This window comes from Papaver somniferum, chromosome 8, assembly GCF_003573695.1.
Source record: "Papaver somniferum cultivar HN1 chromosome 8, ASM357369v1, whole genome shotgun sequence".
Classification (NCBI taxonomy): domain Eukaryota; kingdom Viridiplantae; phylum Streptophyta; class Magnoliopsida; order Ranunculales; family Papaveraceae; genus Papaver; species Papaver somniferum.
In genome coordinates, this window is record NC_039365.1 from 138998579 (window position 1) to 139016219 (window position 17641).

Consider the following 17641-nt stretch of genomic DNA (forward strand, 5'->3'; position numbering starts at 1 on the left):
AAGAACATCAGAAAACTTCTGAGAATTTGAAGGAACGGCTCTTGGCTTCCACACATTCCTTCTTTTTCTTTTCAAAGTTGGAGGCAACGGAGATTTTCTTTATGATTGATGGCTTAACAATCATATTAACATCTTTTCCATCAGAACACATTATGCTTGGAGTCTCCATACATGTATGGGTTTGTGAGAGGAAATCACAATTTAAACTCAACAGGCAGTCTTAAGATGAAAAAGGTTTCAGAGAAGGAAAAAAGAATGTAGGGTTACAGAACCTTAAACAGCACAGGTTCACACACGCACAATTCACAACCCTAAAGAGAGTAGAATTGTCGAGAATAACCCTCTTTCATTGATAAAACAGATAAGTGCCTTCCAATAGCAATTAGATATGAAAGAATTCCAAATTTGCAAACGAAAGCAAAAACTAAGAAGAGAAAAAAAAACTACATTTCTTTTCTTAAAGCCTGAGGTGTGCACAATCTTGTCTCTTTTGATCAGGCACATGAGACGAGATGCACCAAAACAACACAATCAAGTTGTGTTGTGGTGAACAACAATTTGTCCACCATAACCTTTCTGAAAGGAATTCATAGAACCATGTCTATCAAATTGTTTAGAGCATACTCTTTTCTCTAGTGGTCTTGACCTATCTTTGGAAACCAACTTATTTGAAGAGGATAAAATCTTACATACCTCAGCGGTTTTTTGAACAAGTTTGAGCTTGTTTGCTAGGCGATTTGCTCTTCGTTGAAGTCTCTTTACATGTCTCATCTTGTGTTTATACTTGAAACACTTTAAAAGTTCATGACCCTTGAGTGAACAATAAAAGCATGTCCCTGGATAAAATGATTCAGACACACGAGATGCGCAAGCTGCAAGGCACAAAGTGGAACCTGAAAAATCAGACAAAGAGTTTCCAACAGAATGGTTAATTTCTTCTTCCAGATTGGTTGAGTCTTCTTTTGGAAGAATATCAAGATTGATGTATGTATTGCTACAATTATCAAAATCAATATCTTCACAAAAAAGTGCAACACTCGATTTTTCGTCTTCATTGGAATCATAGTGATCAGACATTTGATCAAGAGTTGCAGCAAGACCTTTGTTCCCAGTGTATTTTCTACGATTTGGACACTCATTTACAAAATGACTAAAACCTTTATACTTAAAGCATTGTGGCATATCCTCGTCATCAGCCTCGTCAGCATCCCAATTTTTATGAGGAATGCGGTTGTGAGGTTTAACTGATGACCTGGGTTTGTCTCTGAAAAACCGTTTATTTCTCTTCAATAGAAGATCCTAAAAGTGTCTTCTGATCAAAGAGACTGATTTGTCAAGATCTTCACCCGATGAATCAGCCTCAGAAATATCATCCTCAGAGACATAAAAACTTTTTATTTTGTCAAGTAATTTAGTGTTCTTTTGTGCTTTAAAGGAAACATCCTTTCTAATTTTGGATGTATGCTCATGATCAAAGATCTTTAGATTTCAAACCAACGTGTTTTTGGAAAGAGCATCAAGGTTATTTCCTTCAACGATGGCACGCTTCTTAGAATTGTATCTAGATGGTAGCGATCTGAGAATTTCATCACAATGTCCTTTTCAGGAATAATCTTACCCAATGCAAAAGATGCATTCACAATTTCAGACACTTTGTGATTAAACTCATCAAATGAATCTTCACCTGCCATACGAAGGTTTTCCCAATCGGAATTAAGGTTTTGAAGCCTAGCTTTCTTTTCATTGGTATGCCCTCGAATACAGTTTCTAAGATATCCCAAGCATCTTTAGACCGAGTGCACGTAGTCACATGGTGCTGAAGATATGTGGTAATGGCATGTATGATGACATTCAAACGATCGGAGTTTTGCTTTGCAGCAAGTATCTCGGCAGCATCGTATGCACCAATGTTCTTTGGAACGGTTGCATTCCCTACTTCCACAACAGGAGCATCATACCCATTAATAACATAAACCCATGACTGAAAATCACGCGCTTGAAGAAAGGCACGCATATCAATTTTCCACCACAAGTAATTTGAGCCATCGAAGACTGGTGGTACGTTTATAGAGATAACACCTTTGTCCATATCAGATCGCTACAAACACATACTTGTAAGGTCTTTAATGTGTTTGGCTGCTCTGATACCAATTGAAAATGCGGGGGTCTAACAACCACACCCAACAATTTGTTTGGAAATGTGATAGGACTTACTCCAATACACTTTCTATAGAATCAACTAGAGAGTCAGGCTCAATCTAGAATAAATTATATCAAAGAGTTTAATATCTTTGTTTCATAATGTAATCAGCAAATCAAATAGATAGAAATCCGCGAGCCTGATTATTATGTGAAACAACTTGAACTGTAACAAAGACCAATGTTCAAGTGTCAATCAATGTAAATCAACAACCAAAGGTTGGATATTCCAATTGAGTGATCTTAACGCACAACCTGTGATATTTCAATTATATAACAAAATATAATGCGGAAAAGAAATAATACAGACACCAGAATTTTGTTAACGAGGAAACTGCAAATGCAGAAAAACCACGAGACCTAGTCCAGTTTGAACACCACACTGTATTAAGCCGCTACAGACTCTAGCCTACTACCAATTAGCTTCGGACTGGACTATAGTTGAACCTTAATCAATCTCACACTGATTAAAGGTACATTTGCGCTCCTTACGTCTCTGATCCCAGCAGGATATTATGCACTTGATTCCCTTAGCTGATCTCACCCACAACGAAGAGTTGCTACGACCCAAAGTCGAAGACTTGATAGACAAATTTGTCTCACACAGAAAAGTCTATATGATTGAATAAATATGTCTCCCACAGAAATACCCAAGATATTTTGTCCCGTCTTTTGATAAATCAAGGTGAACAGGAACCAATTGATAAACCGAACTTATATTCCCGAAGAACAGCCTAGTATTATCAATCACCTCACAATAATCTTAATAGACTAGTGAAACAAGATATTGTGGAATCACAAACGATGATACGAAGGTGTTTGTGATTAATTTTCTATCTTGCCTATCAGAGATATAAATCTCAATCCAATCTTACGATTGCACTCAATCATGATACAAACAACAAGATCTGATCATACAACTAAAAAGATAATAGTTGGGTCGGGTTTCACAGTTCCAATGAATTCTTCAAGTCGTTAACATACAGGGTATCGAGAAGAAACCTAAGTTTAAAGGATAATCGACTCTAGTTATGCATCTAATAAGGGTTTGCAATCGACTCTAGTTACACGGGATGTGTGGGGATTAGGTTTCCCAGTTGCTAGAGTTCTCCTTTTTATAGTTTTCAAATCAGGGTTTGCAATCCAAGTTACCTTGGTAACAAAGCATTCAATATTCACCGTTCGATGAAAAACCTGATTCAACCAAGCTAATATCTTTCAACCGTTAGATCGAACTTAACTTGTTACACACAAATGAAATGTACCCTCATTTAGGTTTATGTAGCCGTACCTAAACGTGTACACCATGTTGGTTCACAAATAGTTAACTGAGATTATCCATATGATTACTCTCATATCAACCTTATTCATCTCAACCATAACTAGTTCAAATGACTCAAATGAAACTAGTTAAAGAGTTGTTCAATTGCTATATTCTCATAGAATTATACAAGAACACAATTGAAGTAAAATCGGTTTGATTCACTCGAATCAGTTAATGAACATTATAGCCACGGTTTGCAAAGATTGCATTCCTTATTGATAAATATTTAGGTTCATGTACAACCGATTTTAGAAAGTAACCACTTAAGTATGCGTACGAGTATGCATACTTAAATAACCGGATTTGAGTTTGTTTTAGTTTTTAAACTCAGCAGAAATTCACGAACGTGAACTTTCCGCCAGTATGCGTACAGGTACGCGTACTTTAGGGATGAGTTTGGTTTTAGTTTTCAAATGCAGCAGAAATTCACGTACGTGAACTTCCGCCAGTATGCGTATGGGTACGCATACTTACCTAGTTTCCTACAACCATTTTGTATACACACAACTATGCATATAGGGCTGGCAACGGATAAATATCCGCCGGATATTGGAAGTACCGATAAGGTTAAGGTTAAGTATTATCGGATATCCGGTATCCGATAATATCCGACGGATATCAAAAATTCCATATCGATAAGGTTAAGGGTAAGCTATCGGATATCGGACTTTTATCCGATAAAATCCAGTAACTAGAAAAAAAAACTTAAAACTTAGAAAAAACATAGTCTTAGTCTTTTTGAGTTCAAAATGTTCAGTGAAAAATACAAACCCCACACAAGCACAATGTAAACAAATCCCTGAATTCCTTGCATACGACACTTAAACATCAGTTGCAGTCATCATTGATCACTGAAAACATGGACATTGCGTGCCTTCTAGTACTGTTATGATACTAGTTTCTTTTTCAGACATGAGAATTCAAGCTAATACTGGAAATAAAACACGTTTAAACAAGTACGTGATGTACTGCCACAGTCACACGCGATAATTATTCGAAATAAAAAGATAGCTTTTATCAATAAAAGTAACGACCGTTACAACGTTCCACTGCTTCATCTGCTGGTTCCAACGCAACTAACATTAGAATCTTAGATTTACTTAACAATCCCAATTAAATAAAAGAGAAGTAAAAATATAGCTAATGAGGTCGATCATTTTACCTAATTCCTTGGAAGAGGCTATATTTTTGCACAAAGAGAATGCACATCCCAACTTGCAGTACTCATTGATTTCAATCAGTTTGTCACACATTTGCTATGTAAACTAACACCAAGTGAAACTCAAAATTATTGAAAGAAAAAAAACACCAAGAGATCTTAAGCCAAACTGTTCATAGACATTAGACAAGGCTTGAACATAATAGAGGCAAATTCTCATTCTTCAATACAGATTTTAAAAAATTCCAGTGAGATAATTTAATGATGCAGCAAGAAAGCGACCCCAATAATACTCATGCAACACAATAACAGTGCCATAATGCACTTTTGTGCACAGACGAATGAAAGAATTTCAGATATGTGGTTATTGAATCAGTTAGTAATCAAGATTATGGTAGGTACTGTGACTTTGATGCTCCCAGTCCCAGTTGAGCCAATGAATCAGCAAACTCAAAAATCTGGTTTGTTATCAACTAAACGTCTATAATAAATCAAAATACGAAACCTGGATAGTAAAGTACTCTTTATCATGTGATTCCTAAACAATGACGCCGAATGTCTAGCTCCTAATTCTTGAGCAGACTCAACAAGACCTGCTTCAAAAAGATAAAAGAAATAAGAACATAATCAGTTCATAATCCGATTTCACTCTAACCTAGATTGAGTCTTTCCTAACCATAACACCATATCGTTTCACTATTACCATATCATGCCCAATACATGCATCGAAAACCCACATCAGTACATGAACTCGCCATTGACAATTCAAACAACTAAATGCTAATTTAACCCATTTTCACGAACTGTATCTTTTAACCTAAAAATAAAAATTAGGGCAAACGTCAATTACAAAGACTGAATAATAGCAAAGGATTTCAATCATAAGAAAAGGGAATAAGAAAAAAATTAATCAGATGAACAATATTAATTAACAGAAAACCCTAGCAATAATTTTAATCTGTAATTGAACAAAATTTGTGTTCATACTTATCTAACAAATTAGGGAAGAAGAACAGTGACAGAATTTCATTATTCTACGAAAAACATAAGAGAGAATCTCTTCTGAAAGAAAATGGTTTAAAGGCTTCACGAAATCGAATGAATGTTTTTAGGGAAACGAAAAATTTCTGTGAACAAATATTCCGAGAGAAGTGAGAACCGAGAAGAGAAGAAAAAAAAGAAAGGGAAATGAGTTCTGTACTTCTCGACTCCTCCTCGACTAGTAGATTCGGTATGGGAGAATTACAAGTATGCCCCTACACTATCGGATATCGGATATTAACCAAATGGAAAGACCCCAACCCGATTCCGATTCCGATAAGAGGTATTATCCGATAGCTTATCGGATTCGGATATCCGATATCCGATATGTCGGATTAAATCCTATAGGATATCGGATTTTCGGAAACGGATCTCGGATTTCGGCTATGCATTGCCAGCCCTATATGCATACTTTAGGTTCCAAGTTTTGGACTTATACACTAATGTGCGAACACACTACGCTTATATCCAAAGATGGTTACAATATTCTAAACTATTTATTTCAATCATTGAAACATTCTTAGAGGATGATAATAGCCGTTTTCACACACTATTAGCATCAAAGCAATTTTCAAGATATTGAAATATTTATTATCGAAACATTCCAAGCCTACATCAAATGATTATATCACACAAACCATGTAAGATGTTACTCGGAAATTCTCTTATGATATAAGATGAACTTGGTCGAAGCGAAATCTTACCAACACATATTTCGAGAAATATGTAAGCGAGATATACTCAACTCGAAATCTTAAATGTGTATAGAGAAAACTATAACGAACACGACTTCTGTCTCAATATATGAGATAGTAGAAATAGACTTTCCAAGTGATAGATGAGTTCAAGTCTCCATATACCTTTTGTCGATGAAGTTCCACAATCTCCCCTTAGTAGTTCTTCGTCTTCAAATGATGAACGCCGTGAAGTCTAAAGCTCAACTACATAATCTATGTCCTACTCCTAGACATCTATGAATAGGCTAGAAATCAAGACATATAGTTCTAATCACTAACATTGACAAACATGCTTGAGATAACAACACATGCGAGTTCGACCGAGCAGTGCTCTAACAGAAATTAACAAAATCGGAGATTTTACAGTAAAATCTATGTATAATAAACTTAATGAGAACGAAATTAATTCTTCTAACTATGAAAATTTCTGGAAATCCCTTTGGAATTTAGAAGTCTCTCATAGAATTAAGCTTTTCCTGTAGAAAGTTTTACACAATGTTTTATTGACATACTCTAAGATTAAAGGGATAATTCGAAACATTAATCCACTTTGCTCTTTTTGTGGAGTACATGAGGACCTAGTTGAACATATATTTATGCATTGCTCTTTTGCCAAAGCAGTATGAGAACTAGGTCATAATCCAGTTCAGTTCAATTTTCCCCAAATGATGTAATATCCCTAGAATTAGTTTCGACTAAGATGTGGTTCATATGGAGAGCAATATGTAATAAAACTTTTCAGGGATCCTCTCAAAATTCCAACAATTATCCTTAGAAATTCAAAAACATTTGAAATTTTGGACAAAGACACACGAAACCAACAGTCAAAGCAGGGAAAAGGAACAAAAAAACAATTTATCCCTTGGTCAGCTCCTAAAAGGCATAATTTAAAAATAAATGTAGATGCAGCGTGCGTCTCAGATATTATTCCATCTAGTTTGACTCTTACATTGCAAAATGATACAAGTATATTTGAAGGAGTAAGAGCAAGAGATTCAACTAGTTCAGATCCGCAAGAAGCAGATGGAATAGGTTTGTTGCAGGCAGCAACATGGGCAGCAAGGGGAAAAACACTCACCAAATTCGGTATCACTGTGAAAATATAATCAAAAATCTGAATGACAATCCAGTGGCCATCTCATGGAGAATTAAATCTATTTTGGAGGAAACAGACAGACGAACAAGACAATGTCAGAACTTCTTAGATTTTTATTTTGTATCCTGAAGGGGTAATGAAGTAGGAGACTCTTTAGCAAAGAAAGCTAAACATTTTCAGAATGTAATAGATCGAAATGTTATTCAATGTTATTCCCCGTATTAACCAAAAAATGTTAGTAGACAAATCTAAAATTAAGAGAACAGATCCTCCCCTCTACTCATAATGTAATGCCTTTTTTTTTTTACTCAAAAAGGGAAGTGTATTATTGAAAAACTTCAGCTCATCACTAAGGTGGTAATGGCACTGAGAAAAAAAATACAAAAGAGAGCCAAAACACTCAAAGCTGAGTCTATTGGCGTAGTGTAAAAAAGAAAAAAATCCTAGCAAAAACTATTTACAGAAGCTAACTCATTAAAGCCTCCCAATTATGAAGTATTGTGTTTAAAGGGATATCTCCAAACATATCCCTTCCAATACACCAATTATAGATATAAGTCTTCACACTGTCGATGATATAGTCCAAAGTATGGTACTTCCCATTAAACGCCCTTTCATTCCTTTCAATCCATATTGCCCACCAAATAGCAAAAGGAAATACTCCACTTTATAGATGAATTCTTGCACTTCTTCTTTTTCTATTCCTACATATTAATTTTGACAGAGTCATGAAACACTCATTGCAGTTTTTATAGATTCAAGAAATAATGCCATACAGACCTTGTAGTTTCACAATGCAAAAAAACATGCATATTTGATTCAGCTGCTTTCTTACACAATAAACACCCTTTCACCATTATGATATCCGTGCGAGTAATTATAGGAGCTACATTGTAGTATAAAGTCCAAACAGAAAAAATTACCTTACGAGGAATTCTTGGATTCCAAAGACACCATTATGTAATGCCTTACTTTAAGTTCTTTTAATGAAATCTTATTACAAAAAAAAAAACCAACTAATCAAGAAAAATTTAAGTATGTTCCAATACATCCGGGAAACAAGCGCCAAGAGAAGCCCCGCCACACCAATTCAATACCCGGTAGTACATTCTAAAATTAATATTTTTTACCTCAGCAAGTGCCAACACGATTTAAACAGCTATGAGTTTCAAGGCTGAACATGATCTAGGAAGAAGTTAACAGAATATCACAAATCAACACTGAACAGGATCTTTAACACGATCTATTTTACGAGACGACCCACTGAAGAAGCATTGAGATCCACCACAAGCGCGTTGAGATGATGCACCACAAGGGCAATTGCATCGATGACGATTTCGGCAGAACAGTTGTTCATGACTGAGTTCGTGTGGTAACATATCACGGGGATTTCTGCAAGGGAGTTCCACTGATTAGCTTTTGAATCTTGTAACAGTAGTTAAGAAATCTAAGAAGTGAAACCAAATTTCGGTAACATCAAAACAGGTACTCAAGACCCGTAGGTCCCCTACGGGTAGACACGATAATAACCCGAAACTAACCGGTTCTTTATCAGGTCTGCACATCGGGGTACTGAAACTACAAATGTGTCCTATACTAGCACACGAACCCGGTATCGGACTCCATTCATTGACAGCCCTACCTGTAATCTGCACCAGTAGCTTCTGTGGTTGACTTGCATCCATCCCCTTCTAAGCGCTCAACCGATTCAACCTGGATATATAAAACAAAAGTTTACATACAAAAGTTGATTAATCACAAAACTACACCAATTTACCAACAGAAAAAAAGGGTTAATTATTCACTTAAACAAGAAATTAAAAAAGGGATGGGAGAGGGGGCGATCGTGGAATCCTGTAGGGGTGGTGGTGACACAGTGCCATGCCTATGCAAGCAATGTGGATACCATTACTACGAAACAACAGCTTTTAACGATCGTTAACACAAATATGCATGACAAATTCTATGGACCTCATTGAAACTTTAGGGAAATATCTAAATCATCCTACGAAATTTTACACAATGACTAATCATCCTCTTGGGTCATAAAGATCTTCCCTTTGATCATCATGTTCGGACCTACAATGCAGTTGTGTATACATATATCTCACCATCAGACACGTGTATATAGAAAAATACGTGGAAAGCATGCAGGCCAGGACATTAAAATACGATGCACTACGGAACACCAAATAAACCCCAAGGAATTACTTTATCTCATCCCAAAAGAAGCTAAGATCAACGGTGGAGAGAAAGTTAGCTGACACGAACGTGACAGGGGCAGAAGACACTTGTCTGACACGAGCAGGCATCTCAACCACCTTCATTAAACACTCTGAGCAGTATACGTGTCGATCAACCCGTGGAACGAGCGAGGATGTCTCTGCATGATCAAGTGGCAAACGCATACCTCTGCGTGATGGACACAAGACACTAGAAGATAAGGTTCCAACGGCCTTCAGAGATGGGTCCCACACTCTCACCCTATAAATACCCCCTCTCCACCAAGAGGAAGGGGGATCGGAAAAATCAGGAAGGGAAGGAGAGAGAGATTGCAAGTGTAAGTTAATCCTTTAGAAGAGAAAAACATGTAAACCCAAAAGTCATTCGACTACTCTTGTAACCGTGAAGAATATAGTGAAACAACAAACCCCGTGGACGTAGGCCTTAGTGCTGAACCACGTAAACCTCGGTCTTGTTTACATTTCAGCACTTTACATTTGTCTAACCCCATGGATCTTTACTTATACGTTTTGCTTTCTTTGTTTTTACCTATATCCCGTGCGCAAACGCCTCGCATGGAGTTGTTAGATGAGGCTATGATAAACCCGAAGGTTTTGAACCAAGGAATCAACACTAGGATATCATCATCACAAATCGCTCTAGATTACGATGATTGGTTGTGAGCATTCGGATGCCTTCGTGATTTGTGTGTTCACAGCAGTGCAGTTCCAAACAAAGGCGGGGCGTGCTTATGTTCATATATAGGGAAGTTTGAGAAGGAAAACAAATGTTTTGATCTAAAGCACCTTCTTTTGGGGAATGAGAGCAGGTTCCTTATAGGCAAAGGCTGTGGAAAGCTGAACCTTCTTACCCGCATCCTCGCCACTGGATCAAGATAATATTTACAAAAAATTCAGGCTACTTACTTACAAAATCGTAGGTGTAGCAACACGACTGACAGGCACAAGATGCTGCCAATTTTTTAGACTTACTAGCTAATTACTTCACAACCAATAAGAGGAACCTTTCCCTAGAATACGAATATAACAAACCATAAGTTCCGAGAGAAAAAGAAGTAAAAAACATGGTCAGACAAGATTAACATCAAGATTTGAAATCTGTCATTAACTTTTGCAGCCAACTGCAAGATTTTTGTTTCTCTTAGTTTCATAATCGAAATTGCTAAAAACATTGGTCTGCAATTCAACCTAATATTACATTCTATAGTTTTCAAAGAAACTGCACCAAATTGACCAAATTCTTTGTACTCAAATTTCTTTTTCTTGAACTTAAGACCATGAGGAATCATAATCTTGAATACCAGAAAAGTGCTGACTGTAAATATAAACTTACCCTTGTCAAATGATACATGTCCCTGAGCACGTTGAGTGACAGGATGAATGGATGTTCCCCACTTAAACCACCAGTTTCTTCAGAAACTGGTTTCTTACTAGCTAGACCTGGTCTTGGAATGGTTACGATCTGAGAGGAAAAAGTGAATAATTGACAATTAAATTCCACTGACATGATAAATTCATATTTCTCCGCAGTGTGAAGCATGGACAGGAGAAATGCATCTGAAGCTTTAGAAGGATAGATATTAAATATGGTCAAAAGAATGAATATTCATAACTTACCAATCCATCCACACGGAGTGTCAAGGCAACCTGAAATAAAAAGATTAAACCATAAAAATATACTACTGGTGAAGTATATAAAAAACAAAATACATGAGCATCTGAGTCACATAGGCTGCACACCACTGCAATATCTTTGAGATCTAGCTTGGACAAGTCTGCATCAATTTTCACAAGCAGCGGAGGAGGGCCTTCCTCTCCCCATTGCATTCCGTCACGAGCAGCTTGTACCTTGGCAAATAATTCAGTTATGGCTAGTTAGGAGCAGCAATTGTAGGATCGATAACTCATTCGCCACAGGAGAGAATAAACGGTAAACTTGCAGTTGGAGAACCAACCTTTTCAACAAGATCCTTAGGTTGTTCTCCTCCTTGAAGCTTACGCGATCCTGGAGTATTTGGTGATGAATGTCGATAACCTGTATGAATTTAATATCAAACAAACAATTTAATATTTTCTGTATACGCACAATCGAAAATTTATGCAGGCAGTGATTAATTGCGATCAATTCGGCTAATATCCATGTCGTCATGGAGACCTCAGAAACGTACTTAAAAAATGAAACAAAATCTGAGGTAGGTATGAATCTCAGACACATGCCAACACCCAAGCCTGGAAGATACAAGTTCAGCATCTACTCTAGAGTAGAACGGAGACACATCACTTCGATATCTATTTCCAAGTTAGTACTTCCCAGCTTATTCGACTCCTCTTTACTGTGGGAGTCTTGCAACAATAGAAGAAACGTCAGATGTATCAAACAATAAATATAAAGAACCGTATCAAACAACTCTACCACGAACAAATTGATGAGGGCAGAATCACAGGTTCAACAAGCTGTCCTTAACAATTAGTTCGCGGGTATAATCTGAAGTAATGCTAAACCCCAACGTGCGAAGATGTGTCCAGGATAAGACTGCCCGATATAACTTAAGTTAGCACAACGCAAGTTACCCACTCTTGAACTCAGCAACAGGGATGGAAGTAAAACACCGCACAAAAAACAACAAGAAGAAGAAAAGTAGACCTAGAGATATTCGCTGTTTATATATTTTGAAAACCGAATTTCGAGTCATATTTATAGGATGAGATACTTGCAAATCAAGTTAGGTTTTGGTTTTCTTCAAAAACAAGTAAAACTCGTAAAAAGAATTTCCCACAAATAAAACTCTCAAGAAAATATTTTTGGAATTTATTTCCTAAAGAAAAATTCGCCAAAAATAAATACGAGTAGAAGAGGAACTTGGTGCATGGTATACGCGCATGGGCATGGATCGAAACAAATTGATGAGGGAAGAATCACAGATTCAACAAGCTGTCCTTAACACATTAGTTCGCAGGTATACTCTGAAGTAATGCTAAACCCCAACGTGCGAAGATGTGTCCAGGATAAGACTGCCCGATAAAAACTTGAGTTGGCACAACGCAGTTACCCACTCTTGAACTCAGCAACAGGATGGAAGTAAAACACTGCACAAAAAACAACACAAGAGAAAAAGTAGACCTAGAGATATCGCTGCTTATATATTTTGAAAACAGAATTTCGAGTCATATTTATAGGATGAGATACTTGCAAATCAAGTTAGGTTTTGGTTTTCTTCAAAAACAAGTAAAACTCGTAAAAGGAATTTGCCACAAATAAAACTCTTAAGAAAATATTTTTGGAATTTATTTCCTAAAGAAAAATTCGCCAAAAATAAATACGAGTAGAAGATGAACTTGGTGCATGGTATATGCACATGGACATGGGTCGAAACAAATTGATGAGGGCAGAATCACAGGTTCTACAAGTTGTCCTTAACACATTAGTTCGCGTGTATACTCTGAAGTAATGCTAAACCCCAATGTGCGAAGATGTTTCCAGGATAAGACTGCTCGATATAACTTGAGTTAGCACAACGCAAGTTACCCACTCTTGAACTCAGCAACAGGGATGGAAGTAAAACACCGCACAAAAAACAACAAGAAGAAGAAAAGTAGACCTAGAGATAGTCGCTGCTTATATATTTTGAAAAGTGAATTTCGAGTCATATTTATAGGATGAGATACTTGCAACTCAAGTTAGGTTTTGGTTTTCTTAAAAAATAAGTAAAACTCGTAAAAAGAATTTCCCACAAATAAAACTCTTAAGAAAATATTTTTGGAATTTATTTCCTAAAGAAAAATTCGCCAAAAATAAATACGGGTAGAATAGGAACTTGGTGCATGGTATACGCGCATGGGCATGGGTCGAAACAAATTGATGAGGGCAGAATCACAGGTTCAACAAGCTGTCCTTAACACATTAGTTCGCGGGTATACTCTGAAGTAATGCTAAACCCCAACGTGCGAAGATGTGTCCAGGATAAGACTGCCCGATATAACTTGAGTTAGCACAACGCAAGTTACCCACTCTTGAACTCAACAACAGGGATGGAAGTAAAACACCGCACAAAAAACAACAAGAAGAAAAAAAGTTGACCTAGAGATAGTCGCTGCTTATATATTTTGAAAACAGAATTTCGAGTCATATTTATAGGATGAGATACTTGCAAATCAAGTTATGTTTTGGTTTTCTTCAAAAACAAGTAAAACTCGTAAAAGGAATTTCCCACAAATAAAACTCTTAAGAAAATATTTTTGGAATTTATTTCCTAAAGAAAAATTCGCCAAAAATAAATACGAGTAGAAGAGGAACTTGGTGCATGGTATACGCGCATGGACATGGGTCGAAACAAATTGATGAGGGCAGAATCACAGGTTCAACAAGCTGTCCTTAACGCATTAGTTCGTGGGTATACTCTGAAGTAATGCTAAACCCCAACGTGTGAAGATGTGTCCAGGATAAGACTGCCCGATATAACTTGAGTTAGCACAACGCAAGTTACCCACTCTTGAACTCAGCAACAGGGATGGAAGTAAAACACGCACAAAAAACAACAAGAAGAAGAAAAGTAGACCTAGATATAGTCGCTGCTTATATATTTTGAAAACAGAATTTCGAGTCATATTTATAGGATGAGATACTTGCAAATCAAGTTAGGTTTTGGTTTTCTTTAAAAACAAGTAAAACTCGTAAAAGGAATTTCCCACAAATAAAACTCTTAAGAAAATATTTTTGGAATTTATTTCCTAAAGAAAAATTCGCCAAAAATAAATACGAGTAGAAGAAGAACTTGGTGCATGGTATACGCGCATGGGCATGGGTTGAAACAAATTGATGAGGGCAGAATCACAGGTTCAACAAGCTGTCCTTAACACATTAGTTCGTGGGTATACTTTGAAGTAATGTTAAACCCAAACGTGCGAAGATGTGTCCAGGATAAGACGCCCGATATAACTTGAGTTAGCACAACGCAAGTTACCCACTCTTGAACTCAGCAACAGGGATGGAAGTAAAACACCGCACAAAAAACAACAAGAAGAAGAAAACTAGACCTATATATAGTCGCTGCTTATATATTTTGAAAACAGAATTTCGAGTCATATTTATAGGTTGAGATACTTGCAAATCAAGTTAGGTTTTGGTTTTCTTCAAAAACAAGTAAAACTCGTAAAAGGAATTTCCCACAAATAAAACTCTTAAGAAAATATTTTTGGAATTTATTTCCTTAAGAAATATTCGCCAAAAATAAATACGAGTAGAAGAGGAACTTGGTGCATGGTATACGGGCATGGGCATAAGTCGAAACAAATTGATGAGGGAAGAATCACAGGTTCAACAAGCTTTCCTTAACACATTGGTTCGGGGGTATACTCTGAAGTAATGCTGAACCCCAACGTGCGAAGATGTGTCCAGGATAAGACTCCGCGATATAACATGAGTTAGCACAACGCAAGTTACCCACTCTTGAACTCAGCAATAGGGATGGAAGTAAAACACCTCACAAAAAACAACAACAAGAAGAAAAGTAGACCTAGAGATAGTCGCTGCTTATATATTTTGAAAACAGAATTTCGAGTCATATTTATAGGATGAGATACTTGCAACTCAAGTTAGGTTTTGGTTTTCTTCAAAAACAAGTAAAACTCGTAAAAGGAATTGCCCACAAATAAAACTCTTAAGAAAATATTTTTGAAATTTATTTCCTAAAGAAAAATTCGCCAAAAATAAATACTAGTAGAATATGAACTTGGTGCATGGTATACGCGCATGGGCATGGGTCGAAACAAATTGATGAGGGAAGAATCACAGGTTCTACAAGCTTTCCTTAACACATTAGTTCGCGGGTATACTCTGAAGTAATGCTAAACCCCAACGTGCGAAGATATGTCCAGGATAAGACTGCCCGATATAACTTGAGTTAGCACAACGCAAGTTACCCACTCTTGAACTCAGCAACAGGGATGGAAGTAAAACACCGGACAAAAAACAACAAGAAGAAGAAAAGTAGACCTAGAGATAGTCCCTGCTTATATATTTTGAAAACAGAATTTCGAGTCATATTTATAGGATGAGATACTTGCAACTCAAGTTAGGTTTTGGTTTTCTTCAAAAACAAGTAAAACTCGTAAAAGGAATTTCCCACAAATAAAACTCTTAAGAAAATATTTTTGGAATTTATTTCCTAAAGAAAAATTCGCCAAAAATAAATACGAGTAGAAGAGGAACTTGGTGCATGGTATGCATGGACATGGGTCGAAACAAATTGATGAGGGCAGAATCACAGGTTCAACAAGCTGTCCTTAACGCATTAGTTCGTGGGTATACTCTGAAGTAATGCTAAACCCCAACGTGCGAAGATGTGTCCAGGATAAGACTGCCCGATATAACTTGAGTTAGCACAACGCAAGTTACCCACTCTTGAACTCAGCAACAAGGATGGAAGTAAAACACCGCACAAAAAACAACAAGAAGAAGAAAAGTAGACCTAGATATAGTCGCTGCTTATATATTTTGAAAACAGAATTTCGAGTCATATTTATAGGATGAGATACTTGCAAATCAAGTTAGGTTTTGGTTTTCTTTAAAAACAAGTAAAACTCGTAAAAGGAATTTCCCACAAATAAAACTCTTAAGAAAATATTTTTGGAATTTATTTCCTAAAGAAAAATTCGCCAAAAATAAATACGAGTAGAAGAAGAACTTGGTGCATGGTATACGCGCATGGGCATGGGTTGAAACAAATTGATGAGGGCAGAATCACAGGTTCAACAAGCTGTCCTTAACACATTAGTTCGTGGGTATACTTTGAAGTAATGTTAAACCCAAACGTGCGAAGATGTGTCCAGGATAAGACGCCCGATATAACTTGAGTTAGCACAACGCAAGTTACCCACTCTTGAACTCAGCAACAGGGATGGAAGTAAAACACCGCACAAAAAACAACAAGAAGAAGAAAACTAGACCTATATATAGTCGCTGCTTATATATTTTGAAAACAGAATTTCGAGTCATATTTATAGGTTGAGATACTTGCAAATCAAGTTAGGTTTTGGTTTTCTTCAAAAACAAGTAAAACTCGTAAAAGGAATTTCCCACAAATAAAACTCTTAAGAAATATTTTGGAATTTATTTCCTAAGAAAATTCGCAAAAATAAATACGAGTAGAAGAGGAACTTGGTGCATGGTATACGGGCATGGGCATAAGTCGAAACAAATTGATGAGGGCAGAATCACAGGTTCAACAAGCTTTCCTTAACACATTAGTTCGGGGTATACTCTGAAGTAATGCTAAACCCCAACGTGCGAAGATGTGTCCAGGATAAGACGCGATATAACTTGAGTTAGCACAACGCAAGTTACCCACTCTTGAACTCAGCAACAGGGATGGAAGTAAAACACCCAAAAAACAACAACGAAGAAGAAAAGTAGACCTAGAGATAGTCGCTGCTTATATATTTTGAAAACAGAATTTCGAGTCATATTTATAGGATGAGATACTTGCAAATCAAGTTAGGTTTTGGTTTTCTTCAAAAACAAGTAAAACTCGTAAAAGGAATTCCCACAAATAAAACTCTTAAGAAAATATTTTTGGAATTTATTCCTAAAGAAAAATTCGCCAAAAATAAATACTAGTAGAATATGAACTTGGTGCATGGTATACGCGCATGGGCATGGGTCGAAACAAATTGATGAGGGAAGAATCACAGGTTCAACAAGCTTCCTTAACACATTAGTTCGCGGGTATACTCTGAAGTAATGCTAAACCCCAACGTGCGAAGATTGTCCAGGATAAGACTGCCCGATATAACTTGAGTTAGCACAACGCAAGTTACCCACTCTTGAACTCAGCAACAGGGATG

At 36.7% G+C, this 17641-nt stretch overlaps 1 pseudogene; it reads right to left on the reverse strand.

The window, feature by feature from the left end:
- Nucleotides 1-9194: 9194 nt before the first annotated feature.
- LOC113306101 overlaps nucleotides 9195-17641 on the reverse strand; it is a 34571-nt pseudogene continuing 26124 nt past the window's right edge.